Genomic DNA, 25,228 nt, shown 5'->3' on the forward strand with positions numbered 1-25,228 from the left:
GAATGGTTTTGGATTACAAATTACCATGGCATGCACGTGTCAGTCTATTCGTAGAACATCAACAAATACAGCCGTTCATCCACTAATACGGCTGTTAATCCACCGACCAAAATTGTATCCGCTGGTCAGTGCGGGCGAGTGAACTGAGTGGGGTGCAAGGCCCGAAACGTCTCAGATCTCACGAGCCACTTAATGCCAGCCATGGCTGGGAAACAAACTCACCGTGCTGGAGTGACAGCGCAGTCCGTGAACCACTGCACCACTACTCCACAAAATGATTTCCCACAAAATGGTACTCATGTTATCGATTCATTAGGGAAGACGAGCTGAGTCATCTCCATCCTAGACTTTTTGTGAGTCACAGCATTACCCGGAGCACCGTTTAACATGTGAGGCGAGCAGGCCTTTTATGTCAGCACCGAGGCTTTACAAAACTAAACTATAAAAACAAATTGCCAGGTTAAGGCCCACTGAGCTAAAAACTCTTTTTCATAAGCAACCTGGCCACAAATGTTATCCCAACGAAATGGCTTATGTGTAGATTTATAGCAGCCAAATACTATAAACACATGATGTTGATTCCTAAATGTGAAGGGAAACCCCCGAGGAACCGGAGAAAGATCCACACGGCCACGGGGAGAACATACAAACTACAAATATACAGGCATCAGGGTCGGGGTCGAACCTGCAATCTCCTGTATATCAGGCGAGGTAGTTAACATTTCACTACCTTTGCACGTGGTGGGGTTTGATTTCGTGGGAATTTTGTCAACAGGTTTACTGGAAGGGTAATAATTAAAGGGGAATATATTTTTTATTGAGCATGTGAATTATAGTTAAAGGTAAACGTGCAGCCTTACCAGTGTTTGCTCACGCCACTGCTGACGGAAGGCCCTCTACGAGTAGGTGATTGGCCTACTCTTCAATGCTGGCCAAATGTCACAGAAGAGGTACGTGACCTGCCAATCGACAACCAGTGACAGCTGTATATTTGAAGTTTGCATGTCTCTCTTCCCGTGGTCGCATGGATTATTCTCTGGGTCCTCTGGTTTTTCCCTCCACATTTAGAAACATGCGTGTCAGGAGGAGCGGAGTGTATTGCTCTAATGTTGCCTCTTTCGTTTAGGGTATTTGGCTGCAATTAATTTCCACATGATCAGGCATTTCGTTGGGCTTTCATTTGTGCCCAGGTCGCTTCTGGGCCTTACCTGGTTAAATAAGAGCTAATACTGTTGGGTGGCCAGAGGTGAGGGAAATGAAGTGGAATAACCATTACACTATGGCAAGATCCCCAAATTACAGTAATATTTACTGAGATGATTTTCTTTGTTTTTAAAGTGGGGGATAAGTCATCTCCAGAACACACCACATGCATTACACGCAGTATTAATGGACACACCTGACGGAGATCAAGTGCATTTGAGCAGAGCTTTTAAGTCTATCATGCAATAGCCATCACTTTTGCAGCATGCACTGGGCCTCAATTTGTTATAATAATGGTGGTTTGATAAATTTCCCCACCAACTACTTTTGTTCTCGAATATTAGCATCTGTCACCCAAAATTTTATGAGAAATTTCACAGCTTTGTTGCTTGCTTGCAAAGGTAGATTTTTCAGAGAACATACACAATAAATACAAGGTTGAATAAAAACTAGAGATATTAATCTACCACGGCAGAGTGATGTATGAAAACTAGGAATGTATATATATATGTGTCTCTGTCACTGAGTCTGCTGTGTCTATGTGTGTTTCTCTGTTCCTCTGTAAATGCATAACACATTTGAAGGGTGTTGGACAAATATCCCAATATAAGACCCTCACAAAAAAAGGCTTGAGACTTTTCCGGGAAATAGAGGATTTTTCTTGGTAAATAAATATCATTACCGTATTATTAGGTGGAATTATAATTGGTGTGAACAGGTGGTGTAGTGGATAACAAAGTACGCTATGAAATTCGTGGCCTGAGTTTGATTCATTCCCACGGGTAAATCAGTGACAAGTGACACGAACCAATACTGGGATTCTCAATTTATCAACCCTTGCTTGGAATTGCGAAGTATGGTCAAATAATTACCATGCCTGGCATGATTTTTTTTGCCAAAATAAACACAAACCCGTATTTTGTTCGTCTTGTGGATCAACAAAAATGTTTCTACAGTAGGTTCACAAGGTTACAACGCACTACAGTAATGCTGCTGGTAGAATCGGAAACTCTCGCCTGCCAAAACGCCCCCAACGTCGGCTCGATAATCTCCCTACTGGCTCCAAATCCATTCCTGGATCAAATACAAGACTGCATTCACCATCTTCAAGATCCTCCGTGGATTCGCCCCTGAGAGGTCGCTCTATCTCCTGCGCTACCCACATAGCCTAAAACTCCCCTCTGCTATTGGTGCTCTTGACTACCCACCCCTGTTCAAATCGAGGTTCAAGACCTCCCTCTTTGAATCTGGCTGTAACTTTCCATGTATAAACGTAATAAATCAACATGCCTACTTTCTGCAGGATACCCAGATCCCATTATTCTGTACAGTGTCTTGAGATGTGGTTGCATTTAGACACTGTACACATCCAAATACTATTATAGAGAGTGTACGGTATTTTAAACACTGCGGTAGAAAACACGACGTTGTTTATTGTTGTCTGTATTGTATAGAGTTGCATATAATTTCAGACATCCATCATGTTGTTACAACATGACACCAGCAGTATGGGATATTCGGTGACAGGGTAAATCACTAACAGTTTGTCCAAACTAGAGGTGGCAACTGAGGATGCGTTCACACAACTTTCTGATTGCAACAACCAATCCTTCATTAGATCAGATAAAGTAATGATTATTTTGGGTTTGGCGGAGGCTTTATAAAGAATTAATTTCAACACATCACGTGTTATGAAATATTTTTTTTAATTAAGGATCGTACATGTTAAAATATGCACTTATGGTTAAAAATGTTCATATTCTGACCTTATACACTTAGTATTGATTTTGCACCAGTGTGCGACTGTGGTCATTCAGAACAGGTCATACAACATATAACGATTTAATGCCCGATCCACAAATACGAAGTAGACATCACAATGATACAATCTGCTTGCACCTGACGCGGTTGTCTGGCTTGACCACCTGCATGTGAAATTGTAGTTGTTGATCTGCATCTACATCAACCATACAAAAGCAGACGACTGCAATGTTCGTATAATTATTCAACATATTTTGTACATGAATCCAGGTGTTCCTAGCAAGAGAGACTTATCTTAATGGTCTCTTTACCTGGTAAGGGTAACGGACCATTCATAATGCCATTGTACAAATGCCACCGTCCAGCATATGCCAAGTGACGCTCTTGTGAGTCCAAAGTCATAATTGTGAAATAATGTGACAAACATTTACTTAAAATGAACCTCTGTAAGGAGGTTATTATAAGCATGATGTATGCACTATGTTGAAATTATTTCCCACCTTATGTAACCAACCGTGCTCATCGGAGGTGCGGCACACTTAATTAATCTCAGTCTATTATTTGATTCTAGTGGTAGCTTCAAAAAACACATTTATATACAAATGTAAACACTTCAAATACAAATAATGGTTGTTATCATTATTATCATTATGTACAGGCCTTTGCCAATCCACTGCTGGATGAAGGCCACTCCACGCCATGTCAGTTACGTGCATTTTTTTTTACCATACTTTACCATGCTGGTCAGTGTGAGATGGTGAATATGGAGTCCAACACCCACCAGTTCATATATCACAACTCCACTGATGCTAGCCGTGGCAGAATATGTAAGTCAGGTCACAGGGTTCATGTGCGAAAAATTACTGCGCCACCGCTCGCTATACTCATGGTAACAGGATATTAATATCGAAGTAAAGTGCAGCACATTGGAAACGCATGTTTTGCTGTGGTGCTGTGAAATTGGCCCCATTGCTCAAGGTGTCGTTCTTGCTCCCGCCTGCAGAACAGCTGCTGTCCCGTCTCCGTGTCACATGCAGCTTTGCAGACAGAGAGTAATTTCCATACTATGGAGAACAAAAATAATGTAGCAGCTCGCACAATTTTTGCCCAGAGAAACACATACCGTGATGTGTTTAATGTATGTCAATCAAAACCACAATAATTTAAAATTACAGTATACCGCAAATACAAATAACTGAAATGCAATCATTAAAACATACGCAAATTAAGTTGGTGTAATTTCTCTGTTCCTGCAATGTGGCTAAAGTGATTTTGATTGTAGGCTACATACCACCAGTGACCAAAATCCATTGCTGTGGTACTGTGCTTCTGTCCTATGCTGCCCGCCTTCACCAATCTGAGGCCACGGCGTGGTGAAGTATGGGCAAATAACGACGGTACTGCTTTTTAATTTTAACAATCACCGGGATGTGATGTTTCAACAACAGCTTGCGTTGCCAAGGAGTCGCGATTATGACGTTCTCCTTTAACTGTTGGGGTGGAGAAAATGACGTGCACTCATTGTGACCTATACAACGCCGGTAGAATTGGAGCCGCAGATATTCACACAGTGAACAGTGTTTGAAAGTAGGGAATGCATAAAATAATGACATCATTCGAACTGTTACAAAAAAAGTCATTGTGCTTGGGGCAGGACACCTCGCTAGAAGGGTAAATAATTATCATGTTGATAATTTGCAGATCTAATGCGCATTTCAACCGAAGATTCCAAATAGCCAGATGGCTAGAAGTGGCATTCGAAGTGTCTTTAATCAAAAGCATAACCGAGGAGTCAAGAATAAATGACAAGAGTGGCAGCCGAGAAAATGGTAACGCGTCCGGGAGGACAGCCACTGGGGAGATGCAGCAAATGAGATCAGAAATCAACCGGTGGATCATTACCTTGGCAGGCTCGTGAGAGAAAGATGTACCTGTCAACCCATACTGTTTATCCGTATTCTTATACAGGGAAATTGAGTTTTCAGGTCCGCACGGCGTACAGCCGTTTCAATCCGGCCAAAAAATGTGTTGTATATTTGTTTGTGTTTCTCCCTTGTGATGGGACTTTTTAGGATGAACGTTGAGATGTATAAGGGGCACGGGGTGACCAATAAGGTCTGAATTGGTCTGTAATAAGATAGGGCACTGATAAGGGTATGACAGGCATGGAACTATGGCTGGGGAGACCTTCGTATCCAGCAGTGGATTGATCATGGCTTGATGAGGATGACGACGATGCATCAGTGAACCTCATGAACGTCATGTTGAGGGTGCACAGGCTGGTGCATTGTGTGTAACACGGGTTGGTGGAAAGCAACGCGCTTCTCTGGGACCCAACAGCGAGCGCAGTGTTTCAGCCTCGCCTCGTATTCCCACCACCGTTAAATGTTCACACCACTGTTCACAAACACACAGCACAATACTTGAGTATATATATATTTTTTTTCAAATCAATAAAAATGTATACATTTACTGTGTTCCGCTTGATTGAATGCGCAGCAGCTTTTGTGCCGAGTGCAGCAACACATCAGCACCCGCGTTCATCTTCAATGTAACACAAAAGATGGTGTTGGGGTGGTTGTTGCTGGGGGTGGTGTGGAATTCTGGCTCACCGTACGACTTGTTTTGGCTCGGAGGGCTTCCGGACTTCTGCAAGGACAGCCAAGTCAAATTAAACTCAAGTCTCGTCACTCACCGACTCCTTACATTTTCCCCACCCCATCCTCCCTTCTCCTACCTAAGAGGAGCATGCACGTCTGTCTGTCTATCTGCTGCGAGCCACAGCTTAACCCTGGAAACAGGAGCGTGACCACTGGCAGTGCCATTTGAAGTGTCTTTAATCAAAAGCATTTTTCTACGTGCTGCCTCCCCCCTTACACACGGCTCAACTTGACTGGCAGTCTCCCATTCACGGAGACCTATACCATTTATTATTTAAATGGAATGAACTTTAAATTCAACGCACGCAGAGGCCACACACACACACGGGTACTGTATGTAGTGCACTTACACTCTTCTGTCTCCATTGTGTATCCCTATACAGTGGTATTGGATAATACTCATCCAGCAGTGGAATGGACAGCTCATGATTATGTATATATACAGTGCTGTAGTCAGCCATCACACACCAAGGGGTGCAGTATTGTCATAACAGTTCGTAGGTGCTTTTAATAAGGACCTCTCTTAATGTGTTTTTTACATACATTAGCTGCACAAGCAGTACATCTTGTGTGGTAAATGCAGTACAGATGTATTTCAAAACAGTACTCTATTATTGGGTCTCATTGGTGCACATTGGCACATTCTTACTCCAGAATGGCAAGATGTCTCTATGTGCATGTCAAGTACGGTCAAACAATACCGACGACACGTGGGCTGGGGGTCTTTAGTCAGCAGTGCATTGGCATAGGCGTGGTAAATTCTTATTACAATAATTACAGGATGCTCGTCATCTCAGATACTGTAATGCAGTACTGTATAGTATTCACTTTATTTGAAACAGTTCAATAAATGTAATTCCCACATTTGCGTATCGCCATTTACCCCATTCCCCTGGCAGTAAATGGGGTCATTTATAAGAATCGACTGGAGGAGGTGAGCCATTAATAACATAAACATTCCCTCGTTATTCGCGAGGGATACGTTCCGGAGATGCTCGTGAAGAGCAAATTTCGTGGAAAGTTACCTTAAATTAATACTTAAATAGGCTATTAAATACATTGCAATTATCACAACACATATTTTTTTTTATTGGTTATGATAAACATAAAGTAAATACAACATGAATAATAAAGTATTAAATCATAGTTTATTAATGAATTTACCTTCAGTTCTGATGATGCTGCGAGGTAGAAGGATGATGATGGTGACGATGATGATGATGATCGTTGTGATGTCGTTACTGCTCCTACATATACGTAGAGTTCCAGATGCAATTCGCAGATAGCCAAAAACGCGGATAGCAAGTTCGTGAATAACAAGTTCAAGTTCATTTATTAGGTAAAGCCCTGTGAGCCATTCGGCTCTTGAATCGGGTGCAACCGCAACAAACAAAAAACAAAAACATGAACAAGAAAACATCTTAAAGTGAATATGTGACTAAGTGCAAACAGAAAATCCAAGAAAGTCAGCAAAATATTGCAGAAAAAACACCGTACACCAATGCTGTGCAAAAATCCCAGTGGGATGCAAGGCAATACTGAACTAGCAACGTTTTACCCATGCAACACCATGGGGATAGGAGTAGAGTCAATGATCTCATGTATAGGAAAAGGAAAAAAAGAAACGTAAAGGAAAGAGAGAGAGAGAGAAATTGTAAATGATAGGAAATGATAGGAAAATTATAAGAAGAACCTGATCAAAGGCTCAGGAAAGATGATAGGGAGGAAGAGGCTCCGTGCAGCGCCTGTTTTCACAGGGGGCAGGGAGAGGGGAGCGATTCATAATGGGGTGGACACATAGAAGTCGCGTAATTTACGGGTGATTTAGATATAGATATTTGATGTGCTATAAAAAAAAAATACAGATCTATAATGCATATTGAAGTGAGCTGTGCATTGAGAGTCATCATGCTTGGTAGACTTGGCAGACCTTCGAATCTGCCAAGTTGGATTTAGTGCAGGTTGGTGGAGGGAACCAGGCAGAACCGGTTCGAATATCATTGTCACTGATGTTAGCCACGGTTTAGGAACCGCACACAAGAAGCCACCACGTTCGTGATACAGTGCGCGGACCACTGCGTCACTACTCCCTCCATGCTTGTAATTGTTTCTCCCAAAATAGGGATGTGATCCCTTGCATTGTTGTATTTAACCCATGTGAACATTTATTTAAATGAACTAATTGCAGCAATTACTAATTGTGATTAAATCAGGCACACTTTACATTGATTAGCTAATTGTAGTGTGTAATGGGCCCCGTGCTTTATGCAAATCTTAGACAATTTTAAGTCAGGGTTTCATAGAGAAGTGGCAGCTGGTATGTTCTTTGTAGAGTATTGATCTGTACTTGATCCCTAAGGAGCGAGGACATTGCATAGTCAATGGAATTTTGAGACGCATGGCTTACTTTGCAAACCAGTTAAAGGAGCTGAAAGTGGCAGGGGTGCTGGCTGTGGGGGAGGATGCTTGAAGATTCACGGATAATCTGACCTTGTGGGTCTTTGCTTAACTTAGAATTATCATAAGAAAAGGGTTGCTTGTTCGAAGCACGCATAATAGCGCTCAGTGAACCCAATACACTACGGATTTAACGCACTGACTGCAGGTGCGTCCTGTCCTCAGCACAGCACTTTACTGTATTACAATTGCACAACTGACACTTGTCCGACTCAACCGCTTAATTACCACTATGGGTAGGCCAGCCCACGTGCAATTATTGTCCAAAACTTCTCCGTGGCTCGTTTCGAAATCGATCAAATGTTTTCACGGGCAGTTCACCCTTTGCATATGGAATGCTTACTGGGCACATTCACAGTGGCGCCTTGTCCCATTTATAAGTTGGTGGGCATTACCCTACCGTTCATTCATCCACACAAATTTACGCCGCCTAACAATTTTCCGGCTGGGTGCACCATCCCTGGAATAAGTAAATAAATAAATAAGCAAAAAGGACAAATCCTGGTTGCACAATCACGACTTTCTACTCCATCACAAGAGGGCTTTTTTTTTATTTGTCCGGCGAATGTGCGTTGCCACACCGTATCAAGGGAGAAGGAAGTGAGGGCCAGTCCCGGTGTCGTTTCACTTTATTCTTTGGTTCTTTCGGTTAAGTCACGTCTAAAGATAAAATAATAAATAAAATAATAGCATATTACGACGTTTCGATTGCAACACAAACAATCATCATCAGGCATAAAAGAAATAGCAACAAAAATCTAACTAGAAAACTATAGACTTTGGTTTTGATCTCATAAAGTTGACAGCCAGCAGGTGCACTGCTAATTTCGATTGCTAAGCTGATTTTTACATATAATGTTTCCCGGAATTGTTATCACTTTAGCCACTTTTAAATGTGTGAAAGTCGTTTGTGTTATGGTTGCCTACACGTAGTAACATTTACAAGGGTTTACGATGCGACAACAGTTTATTGCAAAATAATATAATTGGCTGAGGTTCAAATCGAGAAACCAATTATATTTTAAACATTGCAGTAGTGTAGTTTTCAGGTTACACTATCGCTTTTTGTTATTTTGGTGACTCCATGCCACTCTTGCAAATGAGGCTGTCTTTGTCTCTTGAGTTCTCACCTGGCTAACAACGTAAACTTGAAGTTGGAAACTTTAAATGTTAGCACCTTTAAAGCAAGCTGCATAGCTCACAACAATTATTCTGTTTCATAAAACGTACAGGAATCCACGTGTAATTCGACGCATGCAGCAATATGAATCCACGTTATCGTCCCAGCACTAAGTGTCGCAAGAGTGTTCGCAAATGCATTTCTTTCGCATGCTTTGCTTTTGTAAGGCCAAAAGGAAGCAGTGACCTGAGGATTGTGTGTGTCAGAGAATAATGTCGACAGTAACAGCTGGTCTCAACATGTGGAGCGACGCACACTGTGGGACAGGGCGTCCACACTCGGGAGGATAATAGAGTCGTCACTGGATGACATCATTGTTATTCATTCTGATTCCGAGAAGGGATCATCGTGTGTATGTGCGGTCATGCAGTAAACATCGCATGTCGCCGTGTTGCACACTGGACTTTCCATCCAGAGGTCGATCGGTTCGATCGCAGAAGTTGAAACATCGGGAACGTTTCTCAAAGCCGCTCCATCTCTGTCCGAACTACTACCTGTGGGCACAACACAGTTAGTTAGTAGTTCGGGGCAGGTTTTGTGTGGAATCATCATTTATATATCCACAGTATAAATGATTCCAGCCTGATAATTGGTTCTTTACCCTTCTATCTGGCAACAAAACTGTCAGTTTTGTTGCCAGATAGAAGGGTAAAGAACCAATTATCATATTTTTACTGGCAAATGAGGTTCCCATAGTGATTCCAGCCTCTTCAAAATTCAGTCAAATGGTTCGCGTTATCGCTTTGTCTTTTGCGTATGTCATTTATCTGAATGTTTTTTTCATCTCATTCAAGCACTGGCTGATCTTGCTTTTACTGGAATTTTCAATACCAAACTGACCACTTTACTAAAGCATCCTGTTCATTCGTCTCATCCCTTTGTGATGCCGTTGCTCGCACAGAGTGGTTTTCATCCCGTGTCAGCTCTGTTGGTCTGGTCATACCAAACTCCCTGTATGTTATGGACTGCTTCCTTCTCCTGCTTCAAGTTGTTTTAAAAGCCTCCTCTTTTCATGTCAAAATTATAGCCTAGACTCTCAAGCCTTCCTCCTCCAGGATTCCGGTTTCTATATATCACATTTAAAGTCTCACTTCGGCACTTCTCTTTACGTTTGGAGGGGAAATAGGACATTTGTCCAGTGCCAAAAACTTATGAAAATAATAGATTCCATGTTTACAAGTGGGACTGTTTATGCATGTTATTGTGTTAATATGATGAAGAATATTTGTATAAAGAGTACTGCACTACCTTCATTAGATTTAGTGTTTTTGGATGCGTATGGGGAGTAGTGGCGCAGTGGTTAGTGCACTGAGCTACGGACTCAGCGACCCGAGTTCGGTTCCCGCTCACGAACAACACCAGTGACGATTATCTGAACTGGTCGTGGGTCTCCGCTAGGTCGACTCAGCCTGAAATTAATACCTGGTGCGATGTGTAAACATCACCACTTGGGAGAGCGTGGTGCTTATCACCCACCCCTTTGTGTGCCGTGCCGGTCTTCATCGGTGCTCGCTAACAGCATTTGAGCCAAAAGTTGGTCAAGGCTACACGGGGACCTTTGTCTTGGGGAGGGGGGCAGGGGGTGATGTCTTTTCTGCTCTGATGTCCGTGGAGAAAGGAAGCATAAATTCGGTCCTGATGACCATCCTGCCGATCCTTGCGCAGACATCTCTTCTCTCACTGCTGCTGTCCTAAACGTGTGTTAGTTAATTATCTATCTGACAACGGGGTACATTTAACCTTGTTGATTGCCATAGGAATGTTGTTGTTCGTGGAAAGATTTATAATTTACCGTCAGTATGGGTTATGCTCGACTGATGGATACTGAGTACAGTTCTGTTATTCTACATGGTTAATTACGATCTTTTTATATTGTCGTTTTGCGGCTTGCCTTTTAAAAAACTCATTAATGACATTATTACACATGTGCAATATGCCATAGTACCTTTCTAGCACATGGGCTAATAAGATCAAGATACCAATCTTTAATTGACTTTCGTTGTCATTTTGAATGTTAATGAAATCCGGTGTTCATTTGTAATGCCAATATTGCACCATAGTGCTGAACAACGCTGATTTTTTTCGGATGAAATTTCATTAAGCCTGTAATAATGTAGTAAAATGTCAATCCCTTCGAGTTACAAAAACAGGTATTCGATCCACAGATTCAGATACAAACGTACTGTATTTCGAGTGCCATTACCACTCACATCAATTTCAGTGACTCTATTGGCCAAAACAAACCTCTGCCTCATTGCAAATTCATGACTCAACGCATCACAGGACTGTGTGTACAAACCATTCAAGCAACAGAGACACGCCCAGAGGATCGGAGTCGGTGCCATAGAGCCCCATTGATACATGGTACGGTTTTCATTGCTGTAAACAGAACTACAGTGCTGCAAATGAAATACAGTACCATCATACACGGGTGTGACATCCTGCTACCGTTGGATCTCCAAGTTTACATTTGCTAAACATATGTGCGGGCTTTCCCCGTTGATTTTGGCTCATTTACACGAGCACAGTCTAACAGACAAACTGGAATAGAGAAACGTAATTATGGTAATTTAGAAGCGTATGTGTGCAGAAGGTTTGCGATGAGAGGTTAAGGTCTTATGAATGAAGTCAAACTTCCGCAACAAGAAAACAGGATATCCTTATGGAAGGAAGTTGGGGTTGTTTTGAAAACATGGCACTGTATTATCAGGACATATATCCAAAGTACAGCATATGAACGAACTAACCTTGAACATGATAAGCAAGGCAGAGAAACAGTATTTCAAGATCACACATTAATTCTGGAGGGAGCACGTGTAATGTGGCGCATTTTAAAAATAACGTACGGTCCTTTTTTTCATGAAGAATGATTAGCCTGCAGATAAAAAATGCCAGTGGGTGCATAGTCACGAGAAATGATATGATCATGTGTTGTGTATAAAATACATAGTTGACAGTTTTTAGAAAAATAAACGGCCTATGTGCTGAATCACTTTTGCCCGTGTTTACCCGTGATGTGCACATGCTATGAAACATAATATAGCTTTGTGTTTTGCTAGCAAATTTGAACTTTATACTGTACAATAATGCCCATGGAAATAATCTCACGTGAGAAAAAGCACGCACCATCTGTGGTTTTAAATGTGTATAACTTGTATAAAACTGGATGTAGCTATTATACCGATTGTATGAAATATGATATTATGCAGCACTTTGTCAATGCAACTACTGGATGCAAGTATTTCCACGTCGGGTCGTTCAAGGGGGTTGTTTTCATCAAACTTCAACATGCCGGTAGAGAGCAGTACAAGACTCGTTCGGCTCTGTTGGTCTCTCGGCATCTCCACTGATTTTATCCGTGATTGGGAATCAAACGCAGGTCGCCTGATTCAAAGTGCAACACGCCACTGCTTCACTCCTCCACCCCTGTACACAGCAGTCGAGTAGAACTCCAATATTCCTGGTGGAGGGAAACCTCCAGCGGACCCGTAATCCGCGACACACCATGACAACCCTACAAAAAGGAGAATTGTCAGTGAGTCACGGGTTTTAGGAGGAAATATCCACCTATCTCATATTTTTTGCATGCTATAGAATTAACTCGGCACGTGACTAGTCACTGGAAAAATCTGTGTTAAAAAAGCGGATTACAAGAGTTTTGTCATGTTTTTATAAAAATCAAATCGACAAAATCTGCCATATGGGACTTAAGTTAACAATATTTTAGCCTTCATATCTAAGTGTAAAAAATGCAATATTCCCTAACTACTAAAAGATCACGTCAGCACGGTATGTGCAACATAAACCCCCCAAACAGCAAATTAATCCGAATGTATCTTTGCATCTTTATTTACCTCTTTCCATCTCCTATTTGTCTCATTGGACCTCTGTCTTTGTGTATCTCGGAGATAGTCAGAGACGCGTGGGAAGCGCTTCAAATAAAGTCGTCTCTGTATGTCGCGAGGCACCGCAAATGGCATGCTTTTTGTTGTTGTATATCGCAGTGGCTGCTTTTAAACTCGCCAAGCTTAAAAAAGAAGAGTCAGCGTGGCGGACTTCAAATCCTTGTCGAGAGCAATAAGGTAGACTGCACTTCTGCGAGGAAAATATGGCCAGTCTGTTACTGTATATGTAGTCAAAGATAGAAAACATTTTTTAGAGTATGCTGAATTTCATTGTTTAACGTTCGTACACCACGACTCTACTGGAAGAATATACAGTCATCAAACAAACATTTTACACACTCAACTGACTTGGTTATGCACACACCAAGCCCATGGCCAAACAAATTGAAACCCGCCTAGTCTGGAATCAGCAGGAAGGGGTCACAACCTTAGCAAGCAGACATAGGCATCCAGACTCTTTTAAGGAAAAGTGAAGTCACTTCAGTACAGTTCAGTAAATGACATCTGGAGTAGATACAGTTAAATACCACAGTGTGTCTGTAACCAAACACCATACTTTGATGACTTTTTTCCAGACTGATTTAAAAATATATTACAAACCCATGCCAACATAGTCAGAATTTAAACTGTTGTATGCTATTTGACACTTTTTAAGAACACATTCTGCGAACTGTTCTCTACATTTCACACTTTTTAAGAACATTTTACAGAATGTATTCCACGATTCTAAGATCGCGTGAGACTGAAATAAATTACATGTGACCTACAGTAGTGTAATTTTACTTTTACGTTCATTGGAGACAATGAAGGAGAGTGCCCAATTTGAACAGGCCACGTTATGGATGTTGACAAACATGTGTAAGCTGTGTTAAATGTTCGCAGGATGTGTTTGGAGAATTGTTAGGAGCAGGGAAAATGACCCTGTCCCTTGAGTGTCAAAATAAATAAGCAAATAATGTCTCTTTCACACATCCGTCTTTCCATATAAAATAAAAACTAAAATATTTCTAACACAACCCATCATTGCACGGCCTTCTGGGACTGCATAACTTAAGCAGCATTGATTTAAGCAAACTCTGGACTAGCTTTGAAGCAGACAGTGTCTCATCAGCAGAGTCATGCTTACTTGAATCAATGCTGGTTAACCGCCGACCTTACCGGCAATGACCCTCTCTGTCCCTTGAGTGAATGCGTGGCTATAGTGTCGGGTACACGGTTTAATGGACGTCATGCAGTCTTGCTTAGGTACATTTGCTGTCTGTCAGTTGATCTGTTGTACGTGACGTGAACCATCAAAGCGCTAGCGTGGCAAGCTCACGATGCTGAGGCAGCTGCATTGTTCAATACACAGTAAGAGCGGTTTAAATCTTGGCCACAGTTCTCTGTAATCCTCCACTGTCTCTGTAAAATGTAATGAATCAATTGGCAAAACACTTTCAATTTTCCAAATGTGTTTGGTAAGAGTGGGACAATTGGCCGAATATCCTTCAGACTTTCATTTCATGTACATAGAGCAATGCCTCCTACACTGCAGTTGGGTTGCACAATCTCACTTTTACTGTCATTTGCATTATTTATCGTTTTTTGCTTGTCTTTAGACTCTCAGTGGGTTCTATCAGGGGTGTAAGCTACACAGTATGGTGATATCCTGTGACATGCCAAGCATGATGGGAGGACAAAGCTTAAGGTCACATTTGCACCAACCCAGGTCACCCTTGCAAAAGAGCCAATCTTGTTTCATGTGTCTCAATGGGTTTATTTCATCTCCTGATTACATAAAGGATACATTCACACATTTTTTCCCTGTCTACAAATCGTCCAATTTTGTCTGATTAATTTCTATTCTCATTCCTTTCCAGCCTGCATGCACCTTTCTCACCAATGAGTTTCTTGTCGTTTGTAGAAAGTGTTAGATTTGGTTCTATGTGTAAGGCGTGCAAAGCTAATAACGATATTGCACTGCAGTGGCATTGGTGGCGCAAGATGTGGCAAGCTATATTACTCGCGTGAAAGTACAAGCCGTACGTATGTTGTTTTCTTTCACATTATGAAAGTCCTCGGCTTACGAACAACATTAGTTCCTGGGGCCCATTCGTAAGTCGATTTGTTCATATCTCGGAACTCAATATTTAATTGCTATGGCTCAACGACAAAGGGAACCATTGTTAAACTCACAAATAAGAAGCAATATTGTACATTTCCACGTAATATTGTAATAAATACTGTATAATAAAATAAAACATGAAGTGAAGTAACATGAAAAGAAAAAAATGAATCTGTTTTATTTTCAATTACCTTAAGTCCTGATGCGGGCTTGCTTGTCAGAAGGAGCGTGCATCATGCGGGATGCTTAGACTCATTACATCTAGGGGAAGATCGATCAGCTGAACAAAATAGTTGCGCGGTTCAGTTCGTAAGTACGACCAAACGCTCATAAGTCAGATGGTTAAAACAATATCTTATTGTTCGTTCGTAAGTGTGGATGTTCATAAGTCGGGTGTTCGTATCTCGGGGACTGTATGCACATTAAAATTAAAATATTTCAAAGTTTGACCTTGAAACAATGAGTATGGATTTTTAACATTCTCGTTTACGTTACATATGGAAACAGTAATATAAAAAGAGAGATATAGGGGCAGGGCGTTGAACAAGCCTTTGATCAATCAATCACAATACATGCATTGTATAAGATACGATAATTATAAGTTCATGTACTGGATACCTTATGTATGGATTCACCTAATCCTTACAGCCACTAGAGGCGTTACCTTTCTCTGCAACGTTGAAAATACAATTTAATCAAATTGTAACATTGAATCATAATTCATACCAGCCCTCATACTGTACTGTATCAACATTCATAGTTATAAATTGTAGAACTGCGTTTTATATGAATGCACGTTTGGTAATTAGCAAAGGTGGAGATTTAAAAACAATCTTTTGTTGGGTTTTATAAGTAAATGTTATTTTGGTTAGATCTTCCTTTAGATGTATTAGGAATAAGTTTCCTTACGTGTATTTTTATATTAACGTTACGGTGTGGCTGGTTTAAGCTGAATTATTGCCAGAAGCCAGTGCTCTTGGCTGGAGGCTAACACCAGGATAACCCACGAGACACGACTTGCGAGGGAGCCCATACAAGCCACCCGCACACACATTTTCATTCAGCCCTGCATTGAAAAAAGAAACCGTTGGAAATCGCTTTAATCGATCCCTATCGGGACTTTTGGCCAGTGACTCATTTCGTGGGCCTCCACAAGGGTTATGCTGGTGAGATCATGTGGCAAGATGTCGCTCCCATCGCTAGCAGCCAATCTCTGGGCTTTTTTTTGGTAAGTGACACCAAGTTCTGGCACTCTTTAGCTGTACAGGGAACCGGTTTTACGGGAACTGGTAAGGCGGGCCGTACCCTCTCTGTGTATATTTCCTCTGTAAATATCAAGAAATCATACATTTTTAGGGTCTGAAGAAGGGGCGGTGGGGTTGGCGACCTATCGTCACCCCCATCGCCCCTGTAGGATCCTACCAGAGGTGGGACAAAGTCATTGTTATGCAAGTCCAAGTCGAGTCGCAAGTCATCAAATTCATGACTCGAGTCTGACTCGAGTCCAAGTCACATGACTCGAGTCCACACCTCTGGATCCTACACTGGTGAAATCTGAACCTATCCAACTCACACTGATCAGCATGGTGAAGGATGGTCAAACTCCATGAAGGAAAAGTGAGGAAGGCTTCATTCAGCAGTGAATACATGATTATTGTGTGACAATTCCCAGTGTTATTATATATATACGAATAATACATTATTCATGGCACGATTTACGATTCCAATGTTCCTGTTATTCGTTTTGTCAGGTTTAAACTGTTAGTACCTTATTTCTAGTGATGTTTGTATACATATCAGATGTCGGTTTATAACACAATCTGTTATCTATACCAAAATAATATTTACACCTTATCTTATTATCAAAAGGGATGCTGTAAATCAAAGGGCTATGATTTTCATTGAAAATAATGAACTAAACGATAAAGTTAAGGTGCTGCTGAGACACATCTCATTGTGGGGTGGTGAGTGGATTCAATTATCGCATGCGTGCAAGATAGAGGTAGCGAATGGCCAGAGTTGAGAGTGAGTTGCGTCATGTTGCGTGTTGTTTACAAATATGCTGTTATCATAGCTGCTGACAGGGCTGTGTTGACCAACTGCAGCCGGTGCCGCGGTGGTTGAGATGTTAACTATCTCACCTGGTATCCAGGGGGTCATGTGTTCGTTTCCAACCCCGAACCTGACGCCTGTATATTTAGTGTGCATGTTCTCCCCGTGGTTGCATAGATTTTACTCCGGGCCCTCCGGGTTTTCCCTCCACATTTAGACACATGGGTTTTAGAGCGTTTGGCTGCTTTACATTTCCACATGATGAGCCACTTCGTTGAGCTATCATTGGTGGCCAGGTCGCTTCTGGGCCTTAGCTGGTAAAATACCAAAATAGTTTACTTTTCGTCGATGAGCCACCGATTTTCTTTTTTTCTTGGGGGAGCACTGGAGCCAGCAATTCCCAAGCTGTGTACCGCGGACCCCTGGTGGTCAGCGAGGCAACTACAGAGGTGGTCCGTGGAAAAGAAACGAAAAACATCATCCTCAATCAAGCGAATGTACCATTTCAAACAGCTGGTAAGCGTGCGGTGGTCCGCGAAATGTTTGAAGGTTGAAAAGGGGTCGGCACATTCGAAAATGTTTGAAACCGCTGCGCTAGAAGAATGAACATACTGGGCAGGCTAACCCAGGGGTTCTCAATCATTTTGTTGGCTGCTCTACCCCTTGTTGAATTTTGTTTCCAGCGATTACTCCATTGCAGTGGCGGCTCCTGCAAAATCTCTCAGGGGGGGGCAAATGTCTGGATGATTGATAAGGATAAGGCCCACCCATGCAATGGATAAATTAACAGCTTAAGCATGTAAAGGCAATTTCACTTCTTTAATATTAATGAAAAATAAAGTGACTCTTACAATACATCTTGTTTGTTTCTATACTCACTATTAAAACTAACCACTCAAGTTTATTTTATTAAAGATTCCACTAGGTGGCGACAAATTATATTGTTGGATGAAACGTGCTCACGTATGATGACGTAAGCATGTATGATGACGTAAGCACGTTAGGGCGAGCCCTCCCGGAAGCCATAGAGAATGCATTGAAGCGCCCCCGTTCGAAAAAAAACATCTTTGAATGTAAGTCTATGGGACCACTCGGGGCGATTCTCAGCCGGAGGGAAATCGCCCAAAAAGAGGCGGTACTCCACAGAACGTAGCATGACGCTGATTGGACTATATCCAGAGGCACAGTGACGGCTAGCGTGACTCTGTGGTTGAATGACATTGGTGGTGCGTCGCCCAATCGCCATAATGAAGAAACCGCCCCTGCTCCATTGCCTGGCCCAACATGGTTCTGATAAATAAATGTATGAATAATGAACATCAATATTTGAACCAATTGTCCATTTTGTTAGGTACCCCACACGAGCTAGCAAGCGAATAGAACAATTCTAGATTTGAAGTTTTCGTGACTGCAAGGATCCATACTCTTTGGTTCTTTCGGTAAAGTCACGTAGGTGAAAAAATAATAAAATAAGAAATGAATAAATTTAGATTTAAACCAAGCTACGTGGGATGAATTACATCTAATCTCATTTCAATGAACACTTGAAAATATGAGCAAACTTTCAACCAATGCTTAAATCACCATCAAAATAGTAAGTTACACAATTTACAGGACATTATTATTATTAAAATAATGATCTGAGATATTTATCTGACTTAGTGACTGATTAACAGCATCAAACGATTGGCTAATGAATGTTTTTTCAGTGATATGGTAAAATATTTTAATCCAGCACATTCGTCAAAAACACACGGATCTTCTTCACAACGGGGTGTTGTTAAGTAAAGGGCCGTTGCCTAAAATGCTTTAGGGCGATGCTGTTGAAGAATTTATCGAGTTTTCTTTTTCAGTGCTTGTGCATCACTACCACCACAGTATCACATTTTTTGTGGAATATTTGTTTTTTTGTATAAAGTACTTGCTCTCATCAATCAAATAATGAACATCGGGTTGATGTTTCATGTTTTCCTGTGGAATATTTATTTTTCTCCGTGAGTGTTAACCTTTGTATTCACCATCTTTTATCATATCTGTGAGTGCACATTTCAAACCCCAGTGAAGCATTCAAATTGGAAGGAGGAAAAAACCCCTCTTGTGAAATAGCTGGTGGCAGGTAAACCGAGAGGAAGCAGAAAGAATGAAAGACGGCAGGGTGACGCAAAAATGTGTCATTGTGCTTAGTTTAGAAGGTTAGCTTGTGAAATCGAATCTAATATTTGTGGTTGGAACAACGGCAATATTAAGTTGTCCATCCTGTCAATAACGTTTCAACAAGGCCTCCATTGCCCCCTAGTGGGACGTCAATGACATTCACGATTGTGACCACTTGGGCATGCTCAAGTGTAGTTATGAGTACTGTATTGTTTTCCAATACAGGTCTGTCTGTACTGCACTGACACTGGCCATATTAAATACACACACATAAGGGTTGCCGCGATGTAGTTTTCACGATATATGATATTTTACAATGACGATTATTGCGATATCCGTTTCCCGTAACTTTGCAATTATAATTTATATGGTATTGTTTCGTGCTTTGCTGTACTTCTATTACGAATAAAGAGTACATGACAATTGTGCAGTTACACTCAGCATAAGCCTACTATACTTATAACGCACATGCTGTCCGTTTCCACACATTCATGCAATAATAACACCAATTATGAAAATGATGATTACATATAATAGCCATCACTAAGGCAACCGGTTAATTGGAGTGGTAACAGGTGTATGTGTTAATGTGGATGTGAATTAAAGCTGTTAAAAATGCACCACGGGGAGTAGTGGCACAGCGGTTAGTGTACTGTGCTGTTAATTCATCCAAGTTCGATTCCATGCCATAGCCAATACCAGTGGCGTGTGATATCCGAAATGTTTGCTGGGCTTCCTCTACACCCATTTGCACTGGCCAGCATGAAGAAGCATGGTCACACAATCTCCACGACCGATATCACGAGGAGACCTTTATCCAGCAGTGGATTAACAAAACACTGTACATAAGTCGTTGTTCTACTCGCAGTTCTGTTGGGAGTATGAAAAGTGGTCTGTACCCGCGTCATGGTTCCACAGAATTCCTACACAAGCCCGAATCTAACTATGTTGGAACTTGAGATTTCTATGCATGACTCATTCTACTCTGGGTGTTTCTCCTGCCCACTTGATTTTCCAGAGACTGCGCTTGTACAGGGTCATGCAGAGGTTGCATTGTGGATACCTGTACGTGCGTCTCTAAGCAAGGAGCCGTCAAGGCTGCAGATCCCTTCGCATGGAGGCACAACGGCAGGTGTCTGCTCTAACAGTTCAGCTTTAAAACCGCGACCTGAAACGCCATCACAAAATCTGTAGACGACATTTCACCAATTTGGATTGCAATGGGAATAAGGATATTACATCAAAATTGATGGTATGTGATGTGCATATGAAGGCTTCCCTAAGCTGTCGCTGCCTCTAGTGGGTCAATAATCCGTCCAGCATGTGCAAACTCGCCTATTTCATCTCCACGTCTGCAATAGATGTCTTCTCGGACGTGGTATCTCCTTTGGCTGACCCTCCGTCATTAATCTTGACCATCGGCTACCATCCGTCCGAGTATCAGTACATTATATTTTTCTTGCGTGCGGAAATATGTTCAGGAGCTACATGCCAATGTCGAGGTCTTTCTAGCCACAAGAGTGTTTCAGGAGAGAGTTGGTGTAGTTTTGCTATTGCTCCTCCATTTAAGGAGCTACAATGGTTTACTCTATGGTGCGTAGTTTGGGTTGCATGGCCACAGTTATAATTGTAGCTTTTCTTTAATGTTCCATTTACGACGGAGATGTGCTCAACGACCTGTTGATGTTCTGATGCGGTCGAATGTTACTCCAGTGTCTTCGAGGAGGAATGTCAAAGCCAGGAGGTGCGATATTTGGGTCTCGAATAAGGTGTTTATTTTGGATGTCCGCATTGTTGCATTCTGTTCGTCAGCGTTCTTCCAGATCTGGGTGAGATTCTAGGATGGTGACAGGACGAACCCGTGAAGGCGATCGGCAGGTACGTTGCCGAGGTGAGTGGCCTCTGCAATACCAAATCTTGTCCACCTGGCGACGCACCACTCATTGCGCTCATCACCTTCATTCTCTCACAGCCACACCCCTCGAATCTTACCCCCATCCTTTCCTCCATCAGCTCAGCCACTTCCACCCATGTCAGGCGCCATCTCAGTCAGAATCAGAGTCTTTTCATTTATTTATCCTGGAGCAATCGGATGAGCAAACAAGCATTTTTTTACACAGATGTCCATAACCGGCGTTTCAGAAAGTAACAACAACAAACAATAGAAAAACCGATAGTCACTGATTTTCTTAGACCAGGTCGATTTATAGCTTGATCCATGATGCTCTCTGACAACTCGATGAGTTTTTAAACGTATTATTATGCTTGTTTACCTAGGATAACCTAACTGGGTCTCAAAACAATCTTTCAGGACGATCATGCTAAGTTTTCGGAAAATGTTGCCCTGTATAATCCCAATTTGAGTAATTTACAGGTAATTTTTCAGCATTGGAATGTTTGGCCAATGGTAATTACATTGTATCTTTTTTTAGCTATGGGAGGAAATTGGGGAACCTCGAAGAAACCCATGCAGAACTTGGGGGAGAACATACAAACTCCACACAGCACAGTGCCCGAGTCGGGAATCGAACCCATATCCTTGTTTTCAATTGTGCGGTGCTTCAAGACGTATTTTTTGGTGGGGACGTGTACATTTCAACTCGTATGTTTAGGTGAAAATGCTCAACATAGGTGAGTGTTTTATGCTATTGCTTGTATGTGCAGGCGAGTACGCACACTCTTATCAAGTCAAATGCCACGTGTCGTCTTCTTCCGCTTGTGGCATCACAAGGTGCAGCTGCATCCCCAGGCACCTCCCGGGTGTGGCTCGCTTCAAGCGGCACCCTCACGGGGACCCGACCAGGAACTTCGGTTACAGTTAATACTAATAATAATGGTTCGTGGTGATTAATTTCTGACATTTGGTATTCGCGCCAATATAGCAGAAGGCTACCAGGAAGGCGCCATGTTTCACGGAAATAGCTTGCAGTAGGTTCACAGGAGGAGGCGATGTTACGATGCATAATCCCGTTTGAATAATTTGGTGATATTAATGTTTAAATTTGGAAATTACGGCAGCACACAATGCCCTACTCTTTTCCAATTACGTCAGGAGATCTTTAATGTATGTGTGTATGTTTAACAACAAACTAAACACAAAAGGTCCACTGTGAAGCAGCCAACACGCATTTAATATACCTGCAGTATTTACCAGTGGGACCTGCTGGACTCAAACCTCTGCAACAATCAGTGAACGCATTGACACTCGGCCATCTCAACGTCCATTCGTCATTGCTCCTCACCCTCCCCCAACACCCATTCCCCATGCCTCGATAGTCCTCCCCGACCTCCACGCGTCCGATGATCACGTGTTTATGTAACTTTGTATTTACCTGTAATAGGAGTTCCCTGTTCATCTCCACCTGTGGAGCGCTTGGTGTGCTGCACACTGCTGTGTACATTTCACCTCACCATTTCCTCGCACATGTTTGGAAATAATTTTTTAACACTGACATTTAAAAGTAGTATGTATGCAATGCGTTGCAAATGAATGATTACATCATAAAACGTGTGTAATTATATAAAAAATGCTTTGAAGAAGGGCCATTTCCAAAAACGTCTCCTCTGATGTATTTTTCTTTTAAGGCCAGTATTATTGACAAATTATTTGAGTTAATTACTTCTCCAAACGAATGTTCTTGGTCCACGAATATGGAAATGAACCGTCACCACAAACACAAAATTTTGTTTTATAATGCGTCTCCCTGCCCAAACCAAAGGGTCTCCCTGCCCATTCGACCAAAGTGGGCATTCTAATGGTAACCATTTCACAATTCTATAACAAGGTTAAGCACATATAGCCATGGATTAACTTTCGCCGTACCGTCCTGTCTGGAAGAGAGTTCCACAACATATTACCCGCAACCTCCTTCTGCACCTCCGATTATGACGTTTGGCTACGTACGGTGCGAAAGAAGTTCAACATACATACACACATACACACACGCATACATACACACACATACACACACGCACCGCCCACCGCGCCTTCCCCACCCACTGTGTCGCGTCCGGTGGGTTGTGTGGGTCGACAGGCTCCGGAAATTGTTCCATGAGAAATTAAGCTCTGACTGAACATTAATAGGGCATTATGGAATTTTTTGTACTTTTCTTAGTTTTTAACAACATAGCTAACATCGCTTCAAATGAAAGCGCTGCTGCTGCCGCGGTGCCCCTTGCAACTGACGGCAGAAAGTGCGACCGGCGCGCACAAAGCTGCGACCACCTCACGATGCCACCGCTAGCTACTTCAGAATCACAATCTGTATTTATACTGGAGGAATCCGATGAGCTATAAAGCTCTTTTTTTCACAGATGTCCAGTAGGGACGGGTCAGAACGTTACAACAACAAACAATAAAAAAACACGATAAGAGTGCAAAGTATAGGAAACGTCCATAACAGAGGTTTTTTGGGATTAGATTATGGACAATATTGGTCGCGAAAGCCTACGTGTTAATCTATAGGAAAGGTACAATATCACTTAAATATTTCTACAAATAAAATATAACTTTTATCCTACCAGGTAAAGCCCACCGAGCGTATGAGCTCATTTTCTAAAAGCGACCTGGCCACAAATAATAGCTCAACAAAGTGGCTTGTCACGTGGAAATCTATCGCAGCAAAATCACCTAAATGCATGTTTCTTGATGGAAATAATAACGTCTTCGCATTCTTCTCCCCTGCAATGCGATGCGGCGTAGGAATAATCGCGCAGCAAACTGCGCAACCTTTTGCCAGGTGTTATGGCTTCGTGACTCGGTTCTATTCGCGAACTAAATGCCAATGTCGAGGTCTTGTTCGTGCTGCGATGGGGTTTCCACTGCCTCGTGCCCACCCACGTGCTTCGAGACGCGCACATCAACTCGCACCGCCTCCTCCACGTGGTCTTTTGTCGCGCGCTGCTCAAGTCGCCGCTTGCGTTTTTAGAATTTCGCCTAGCGTCGCTATTTTCCTCGTGCGCACGAGATTCTATATACAGTACAGTAAGGGGAAACTGGAAAATGCCATGTACGTGATTAGACTTTGGTTAAAAATGCAACTTACGAAAGTAAATATACGTGTGAGATGCTCAAAATGAAAATGGATTCGTAACACTGAGACACAAGTTACATGCAGATACGTGGTGCAAAACATTTACATTTAAAACTATCCGGTGTGCGACTGTGGTCACCCAGAACAGAACGTTGCACGTGCGATTATCAACGGAGACGGCAGGGGTGCTGGCTGGGTCTGTGCGGTGAGCCTGCCTGTTTGGCCGCTCTGGATGACTATATATTTGTATGTTGAACTTCTTTCGCACCGTACCTAGCCATTCGTGCTAATCGGAATTACAGAGGAAGGACAACAAACTAAACACAAAAAACAGTGTTAAAGATATGAGTTTTCAATCTATATTTCAAAGTGCATAGCTCCAGTGGCTTCCTAATATCGGAAGGAAGAGTGTTCCAGACGGCCGCAGAAGCGTATCCGAAAGAGCGCGATGCGGTGACCGTCTTTGTTCGATGCCTGGTCGTATGAACATGGCTACGTTTCTGAGCGCTATTGCCACATTTTAGGCCTTGGCATTGCATCCTCTGGATTCGACTCCTGCACTGTGATGGGCCCTTTTGCAGCAAAGCAAGTGAGTCTTAGAGACTGAAGTCGCATGCAACAGCATATCCAGATTATGCGCATTGCACAAAATGTGGCGGGGAAACATCCGCCATGGAAACACGTTCGTCATCTGCATGGAAAGTTTATTTAGAAGGGCG

At 42.2% G+C, this 25,228-nt stretch overlaps 1 long non-coding RNA gene across 4 annotated transcripts; it reads right to left on the reverse strand.

The window, feature by feature from the left end:
• Positions 1-3,260: 3,260 nt before the first annotated feature.
• Positions 3,261-23,346, reverse strand: LOC144718885 (uncharacterized). Of its 4 annotated transcripts, none has more exons than XR_013585489.1 (8): positions 22,809-23,346; positions 21,469-21,555; positions 17,662-17,763; positions 11,561-12,775; positions 8,663-8,741; positions 6,789-6,871; positions 5,577-5,613; positions 3,261-5,361 (listed from the first exon to the last, which is right to left on the reverse strand). It is a non-coding gene; the product is annotated as an uncharacterized LOC144718885 (long non-coding RNA). The 4 variants fall into 4 exon arrangements; XR_013585488.1 differs by having other exon boundaries at positions 8,663-9,755; XR_013585487.1 differs by having other exon boundaries at positions 3,261-4,028; positions 8,663-12,775.
• Positions 23,347-25,228: the final 1,882 nt, after the last annotated feature.

This window comes from Lampetra planeri, chromosome 5, assembly GCF_965212315.1.
Source record: "Lampetra planeri chromosome 5, kcLamPlan1.2.h2, whole genome shotgun sequence".
NCBI lineage: Eukaryota > Metazoa > Chordata > Hyperoartia > Petromyzontiformes > Petromyzontidae > Lampetra > Lampetra planeri.